Here is an 8,191-nt window from a genome sequence, read left to right as displayed (position 1 = left end):
CCAACAATACCACCCAAAGAACACACAAAGCAAAAGTAATTCAGCAAGACAGATTTTACTTTTGCAAAAGGGTATGATGCATAGTCAGTCAGATCCAGCAAGTGCACAGGATCTGGAAGCTTGGTAGGCTTTTACCCCAATGCCTAATTCAAGAGTATTGTGTCTTTTCCTCATTGGCTGGGCTCTGACCTCATAGTCTTTCTAGACTGGCTAATTTAAAAGCATGAAAGGAGAAGAGCTCCACTGCCCCAGGCCATCAGCTTCAGGAATGCATCCAGGCCTTTCCTTAAACCAAAGTCAAATGACGGAGGATTAAAAGATCATCATAATTCCTTGTCATACACCAAGTTCTGAGTTTTATAGGGTTTGAAAGAAAAGACTAAAATTGAATGTTTCTTGCAGGCCTTTGAGTCAGGTTCACACATATACAGACTCTACAACAGGAGTGATTCATTAGAATGCCCCCAGAAACTGCCTGTCAGGAGAGGGAAAGCGGAACAGAGACAGGGAAAGGACCAAGCAAGGGACCATTCCGGGCAAAGGCCTCCAGGAGCTCCTGCCTGAGCCTGCTGGAGACCTCTGGTGGGTCAGTTGCAGCCCAGAGTTGTTCCAGTTGAGACATGAGAGTGTGCCTCTCCGACATGCTCTTCTCTTTGGTAATTACCCAAGGCAAATTCTAGAATTTCCTGGGATTTACTGTAATTCCTAGAGTAAATTTCAGACCCTTCTGGAGTTCATCATGATCTGATGAACCAGGTATAAGTCTTCTGTGAAGTTTAACTTTAGGGGCCAGCAAGATGGTTCAGCAGTTCAGATTTATTTTTATTATTTTTGTTTGTGTGTATGTCTGTGAGTGAATGCCACCAGTGTGTAAGTGCCTGCAGAGAAGAGGGTATCAGATCCTTTGGAGCTGGAGTTACAGACAGTTTTGTGAGCCAACTGATATGGGTGTTAGGAACTGAACTCGGGTCCTCTGGAAAAGCATCAAGTACTCTTAACCACTGAGACATCTCTCCAGTCCCATAAGTACTCTTCATACAAAGAACACAAGTTCGATTCCCAGCACCCATATCCAGTGGCTCACAACAACCTGTAACTGAAACTCCTGTTGGATCTGACACCTCTGGCCTCCACAGATACCAGCATCACATGCATGCAAACCCATACACATACACATACACATAATTAAAAATAACAAAATGTACTGCCCAACAATAAAGCTTTTTTTAAAAAAGAATAAATGTAACTTTGAAGTCTAGGACGTAATTAGAGGGCCCAAGGGGTGGCTTTTATTTAATAGGAACAACTCACAACGTGAAAGGGCAGAGGGACAGCTCAGTTGGAAAGGGTGCTTGCTGCCAAGGCTGGCAACCTGAATTCAATCCCTAGAACCCACATGGTGGAAAGAAAGGATCAAGTCTTGTGTGCTGTCCTCTCACCTCCACAGACAGTCAAGGCATATGCATGGGTGTGCATGCACACACACACACAAATAATAAGCTTCAAATGTAAAACGTTTTTATTGAAGTTTAATGTAAAAGGCCAACTGTGGTGATACACGCTTTTAATCCTAGCACTCGGGAGGCAAGAGGATCTTTGTGAGATTAAGGCCAGCCTGGTCTACCTAGCAAGTTCCAGGCCAGTTGGGGCAACAGGGAGACCCTTGTCTCAAGAAACCAATAAATAAATAAAAATAAATAAATAAAATTAATAAAAAGAAAAATAAGATCAAGCACTTGGTAGATTTTCCCGTCTTACAGCTCCAAATACTTCCACAAGCTCAAGACTATCCCACTCTCTGATATAAATTCCCCTTTCAGTTTGTTTTGTTGCTATGATAAAACACTGACCAAAAGCAACTAGGGAAGGAAATGGTTTATTGGTTTATTACAGCTTATAATTCGCAGTTCACAATCTATCAGAGTGAAGTCAGGCAGAAGCTCAAGCAGGAGACTGGAGACAGGAACAGAAGCACAGACTATGAGGGAACTCCGCTTACTGGCTCTGCCTCCCAAGTGCAGGGATTAAAGGTGTATATCACCACATCCAGCTAAAATACATTTTAAGGGAATCTGGGACAGGATGTTTTTGTTTCATGTCAGAATGGAAGCATTTAAGTACTGAAACCAAGCTGTACACATGCATCTGCTCTCTTTTAATAGGGCATGTCTTCATCTCTAATGTTTTAGATCCTAAATGTCTCTCACAGGCAGTCCCCCAGGTGATAGTTCTTCCAAGGGGTGGGGCCTGCTGCAGAGGAGGGACTGCTGGGGGGCTGCTGGGAGCCATCTTGGGACAGAAGCCGGGAGGAACGCACAGGGCCGTGGGTGTGGAGGGAGCCACATGGACACCAGTGGGGGCATTTATGGACCTGGGACAAGACTGCAGGCCCAAGATGCGTGGGTGAAAGTTAACAGAGACTGTGGGCCTGGCGCATGCTGGAGCATCTTTCCGTGGCCAGCTCTGAGCAGTGGCACAAGAGTGCTTGTCTCTGTGTAAGTTCCGCCATTTACCCCCTCCCTACCCGAGGGCATAAACCATAATAAATTCACATAAAAAATATATTATATGGTTTGTCTGATTGTGCAAGAGACCCCGAGAGAACTCTGACACAGGCTCACATGGTGAAGGCTTAGACTCAGCTGATGGTGCTAGTCAGAGGTGGTAGAACAAGGAGGGACCTTGTGGGAGAAAGTTAAGCCATGGGGACATTCCCCTAAAGGTGTGGAAAGTCCCCCTTCTTGCTTCCTGGCCATCATGGGGTAATTTAATGTGTTCCCCCACTGTGACATGTTGCCTCACCACAGGGCCAAACACAATAAAGCCATGAAACTTCTGAAACCAGGCACCCAATCAAACTCGTCCTCCAGCTGATTTTCTTAGGCATTTTGTCAGAGTAATGCAAATACAGAATCTTTGCATAACTGAATAACAGAATCTTTAGCATAACCTTATGCTAAAACCATGTGTATTTGGTGTGGTAGAAATAGTAAGCAAAAATGTTTTTAAAAAACCCGAACAAAAGTTAATGAGGAATAAGACAACTGTTTTGTTGATATAAACAATAAAACACACTGGTTTCCATATGAAAATACTTCACCTGAGTTACAGGATTATACAAAAAACAATTATATAAAAGCAGGTTATCATTAAGTTACATATGCCCAGTTTTACCAGAGACAAATGTGACCGGCAAGGTGGAGCTGCCTCTGCAATGCTGCGATAAACAGTCCCTTCCACAGGCATGGAATTAAATGTTGACCCAAGTTTTAGACACTGCTTCTACTACACAAGTTTTAATGCTAAATTTACAACCTTTATCAGTACTATAATATAGTGTCTGTGCAGACAAAAGGACTGGAAAGAGGAGGAACTCAGAGTGGACGGGGCAAAGTTAGAACACAGGAATCCTAGAAATAAGATTAAGAGCACTATTTTGCTAGGCTAGGAAAGAAAATTCACCTAACTCCTTTTTCAGTAAATAGTACAGGAATGCCAAAGTTTGATTTATATAGGATGAGCTTTCTTCCTTCCTTAAGAAAAACATTGGAGTTTTAATACCAGAACCTTTTAATTTTTGCATGTCTTTATTCTATTCTTCAAACTTCATGTCATTACAACTAAATTGTCCAGAGTTGGAGAGATGGCTCAGCAGTTTAGAGCACTGGCTGCTCTTGCAGAGGACCTGGATTCGGTTTCCCAGCACCCACATGGCATCTAACAACCATCATAGCGACTAAGAACCATCCTTAACTCCAGTTCCAGGGGAGCTGACACCATCTTTCAACATCTGCAGGAATTCCATGACATGGTACACATAAAATAAAAATAATAAATAAAAAATTTTTTTGGTCTTTTTGAGACAGGGTCTCCCTGTAGCCCCAGCTGTCCTGGAACTCACTATGTAGACCAGGCTGGCCTTGAACTCAGAGATCCGCCTGCCTCTGCCTCCTGAGTGCTGGGATTAAAGGCGTGCGCCACCACACCCCGCATATTTAAATTTAAAATTTTTTTAAATAAATAAAATATTTTAAAACTTAATCATCCATCCCATGTAGCTATGGAGCATCTTTATGATATACAGTTCCTCAATCAGAAAATAGCAATAACCAAGAACACACTGGACAGAAACTCACAGTAAATAGCAAGTCTAGACAGGGTGCTTCAGTGTGGTCCAGTACGTATACTGCTTAAAAGTGAATCCCTGTTTAAAGCATCACAGATGTAAATAACTTCCTAATAAAAGGAGGACATATTAAATTTTCTTCTAAATTTTTAAAAAGCTGTACCACACAAACTAGTTCTTTAAAAACTATGAAATCTTGGGTATTTTAACAGGAAACTTATTTCAGGTACAATTATTCTTAAGCAATGCTAAAAAATTACAAACTTTAGAGGTGGCCAGGGGTGTCAACTGCTTCTTAAAAAAACTCAGTCTTATGGCCAGGCAGGATGGCACACACCTTTAATCCCACCACTTGGGAGGCAAAGGTAGGCAGATCTCTGTGAGTTTGAGGCCAGCCTGATGATCTACATACTGAGTTCCAGGCCAACTGGGGCTACAGGGAGACCTTGTCTCAAAGATTTTTTTTTAAAAAAAAAAAGCAATCTTAGAAAGTAGAGAGCTGTGTTCTATTTATAGTAAAACCTTAATGAAGTTTATCCTTAAAAAAATAAAAATAACAGCAGGGCTACGTGTGAGCATGTAAAAAGGTTGACCAGTCCATCCGCTGTGAACTGCTACTTACTAAAATTTGGAGAGGCAACAGTTCTAGAGTTTTCTTTAAGGATCCACATTCTACCTTCCTATGTACGTACTAGAAATGCCTTCATTTTGTCCTCAAGTATCACTGGGTTAAACTACCATTTCTTGCTTTTCGTTTTTTTCTTGGTCTTTTTGAGACAGAGTTTCCCTGTAGCCTGAGCTGGTCTGGAACTAGAAATGTACAGGCTGGCCTCGATCTCACAGAAATTCACCTGCGTCTGACTCCCCAGTGCTGGGATTAAAAGCTTTCACCACCAGCACAGCCTCTGGTGTCCTGGTGCCAGCACCTTTTCTGGGTAAGTCCAACACGCACACAGTGCCTTGACTCCGCCATCCTCTTTCACCCTCCCAGCTCCCCCTCTGTATTGCTCCTCCTAGCCTGGGTTCTGGCCCATTTCTTGTCTTGGCACCCCAGACACCAGGGCTAACCTCTCGGCCCAGAGTCACCACTGCTTCCTGATCCTTTGCATCCAGAACAACCCAGTCCCTCCCTCTGGGCCTGGTTCCCTCCACACCTCCCTTTACTTCCCTGGGCTGCACAGCCTCTAGGAGTCCTGGTGCCAGCACCCCTCCTGGTCCCCAGGAGCCCTCTGGGCCTGGTCCTGCCCTCACCTCCCTTTGTTTCCCTGGGATGCACAGCCTCCAGCATCCTGGTGCCAGCACCTTCCCTAGGTAAGTCCAGCAGCGCCCACCACGCCTTGATTCCCCCAGCCTCATTTACCCTCCCAGCTCCCCTCCTATCTTGGGTACTGGCGCATTTCTTGTCTTGGAACTGCAGATTCCTGGACTGACCTCTAGGCCCAGAATCTCCACTACTTCCAGATCCTTTACATCCAGACCAACCCATTTCCTCCCTGTAGTCCCCAGGAGCCTTGGGGCCTCTTTCCACCCCCACCTCCCTTTGCATCCCCGGGTAGCACAGCCACCAGCTTCCTGAGACCAGCATCTTTCCTAGGCCCTGCTCCCAGGCCAGGCCAGCCCCCAAATTCCTGAGGGCAGCATCTTTCCGGGACGGATCCAGACAATAGGAGAAAACCTGAGAGCCATCTGAGCCTCATCTGACTTGGGCCTCTGTGGGAATTCCTGAAGGCAAAAGCAATTAGGCAACTCCAATATAAAATCAAGAGGGAACATGAAGCCTAGACCAACCAGCTTTTCAAGCCCAACAAATAAACCACAAAGGCACATAAAGGTTTCAAAAAGAAGCAGACCTAAACTCAGCAAAGGAAGGATTGAGTCTCACACAAGAATCCAAAACTAAGAAAGGAATTCATATGTCAAAGTCACAGAGAAAAAAAACAACATGAAAAACCAAAATAATATATCCCCACAAAGTATCAATAGTCCTCTAGATGAGTACAATGAGAACCCCCTAGACATAACACAGGACATGGAACTCAAAAGAACAATTATAAACATGATGAAAGAATTCAGTGAATTTAAAGAACACACACACACAAAAAAAAATCAAAGAACTGAAGGAAAATAGGGATAAACTTCTGAATGAGTTCAAAAAAGAGAAATATTGAAGGATACTCGGGCAGAAATGAAGGAAGTGAAATGCTCAGTAAACCAATTAGCTACAGGAGAAAGCTTCACCAATAGGATGAATGAAATGGAAAACAGAATATCAAGACTGGAAGAAAAAATGGAAGAATTAGACCACTCAAGCAAAGATTATGAAAAAAAATTTAAAATACAAGAATGGAATGTGTAGGAATTGTGTGACACCATAAACAAATCATAGGCATACAAGGAGAAGAATCTCAAGATAATGGTATGGACCAGATCTTCATCAGGATAGTATAAGAATATTTCCCAAAATTAAAGAAAGACATGCCTATACAAATACAAGAAGTATACAGAACACCAAAAAGATGACCAGAAAAGAAACTCTCCATGTCACATCATTATAAAAACACTAAACATTCAGAACAAAGAGACAATACTGAAAGCTGCAAAAATAAAAATAAAAAAAAAACAACAACTATAAAAGCCAGAAGAGCCAGGACCAAAGCATTCCCAGTTCTAAGTGACCACAGATGCCAACGCAGATTACATTGTCCAGCAAAATGTCTATTATATTTGAAGGGGAAAGAAAAATTTTCCATGTCATAAACAGACTGAAAGAATTCATGTCCACAAAACTACCCCTCAGAAAGTTCTTGAAGCAATACAAAGGGCTGAAGAAAGGAACGACTATACCGACGGGGTTACAGAAAGAAATTCAATGAAGGTATAACTGTGGAAATGCACAGCTATATCAAGAATGTGAACAGACATAAAAATGACAGGATTCAATACACATCTTTCATTAATAACTTTAAATATCAATGGACTGAATGCCCCAGGCAAAAGATACAGACTAGTTGAATGGATTAAGAAACAAAAAACATCTTTTTGTTATCTACAAGAAACTCATCTCACTTTCAAGGACAGGCCTACCTTAAGGTGAAAGGATGGAAAAAAGTATACCAAGCGACTGGTACGAAGAAAAAAGCAGGTGTTGCAATTCTAATATCTGATAAAATAGACATTAAACTAAAACTAATCAGAAGAGATAAAGAGGGCCACTTCATTCTGATCAAAGGAGCAATAAACCTATTACAATCAAGAACATATATTCACCAAATTCTGGTGCACCCAACTTCATAAAAACAGTATGACAGGACTTTAAGACCCAGATTAATCCCGACTCATTAATAGTAGGGGGCTTCAATATTCCATTGTCTCCATTAGATAGGTCAACAGGACAAAGAATTAAGAGAGAGACATCTGAATTAAACAATACCACATATCAAATAAGCCTAACAGGCAACTACTGAATATCCCATCCAAGCACCAAAGAATATACTTTCTATTCCATGCCCCATAGAACCCTCTCTAAAATTGAACATATATGGGGGCACAAAACAAACCTCAACAAATACAAAAAGACTGAAATAACTCCATGCATTCTATCATTCTATCAGACCACAATGCAATAAAGCTTAAAATCAACACCCGAAGAAGCCCTAGTCACCACATGAACACATGGAGGTTAAACAACACACTCTTAAATGATGAACAGATCAAAGGTGAAATTAAGAAAGAAATAAAAGTATTCCTGAACTAAATGAAAAGGACAATACAACACAACAAACCTCTGGGACACATTGAAAGCAGTCCTTAGAGGAAAGTTTATAACTCCAAGTGCCTACATTAAAAAATCAGAAACAACACAAATAAATGACTTAACATTGCAACTCATGACATGTAAAAAGCAACAACAAATGAAAATCAGACCTAGGAGACAAGAAGAAATAACAAAACTCAGAGCAGAAATTAATGAAATAGAAACAAAGAAAACAATACAAAGATCAATGAATCCAAGAAATGGTTCTTTGAAAAGAAAGAAGATTGACAGACCGCTAGACCTATTAGCCA

This window comes from Nannospalax galili, unplaced genomic scaffold (genome assembly GCF_000622305.1).
Source record: "Nannospalax galili isolate Female #2095 unplaced genomic scaffold, S.galili_v1.0 scaffold127, whole genome shotgun sequence".
NCBI lineage: Eukaryota > Metazoa > Chordata > Mammalia > Rodentia > Spalacidae > Nannospalax > Nannospalax galili.
This window is presented reverse-complemented; position numbering follows the sequence as displayed.